Source organism: Arachis duranensis, chromosome 3 (genome assembly GCF_000817695.3).
Source record: "Arachis duranensis cultivar V14167 chromosome 3, aradu.V14167.gnm2.J7QH, whole genome shotgun sequence".
NCBI lineage: Eukaryota > Viridiplantae > Streptophyta > Magnoliopsida > Fabales > Fabaceae > Arachis > Arachis duranensis.
In genome coordinates, this window is record NC_029774.3 from 79,863,549 (window position 1) to 79,864,085 (window position 537).

Sequence of the window (537 nt, forward strand, 5' to 3'; positions counted from 1 at the left end):
CTCCAGTTAAATGAGCTAGAGGAATTTAGACTTAATGCTTTCGAGAATGCAAAAATATACAAAGAGAAAGCGAAAAGATGGCATGATAAGAAATTGCCATCCAGAGTCTTTGAGCCAGGGCAGAAAGTTTTGCTATTTAATTCAAGGCTCAAATTATTCCCTGGGAAATTAAAATCCCGGTGGAGAGGTCCATATGTAATCACAAGCGTATCACCATATGGATACATAGAACTTCAGGATAGTGACTCTAACAAAACGTTCATTGTTAATGGACAAAGAGTTAAACACTATCTTGAAGGTAATCTCGAGCAAGAATGCTCAAGACTGAGACTTAATTAAAGATCAGTGATAGTCCAGCTAATGACATTAAAGAAGCGCTTGCTGGGAGGCAACCCAGCCATGTACAAAATTAATTACTAAGTAAATAAATTTTCTTTCTTTACAGGTTTAGGTCTAAGTATCTTCAAAGGTGAAATAGCAATTTACTGAAGTCCCAAGAGTTACAGAGAAATTTGGAAGCTCACTGGCATGAAAAAG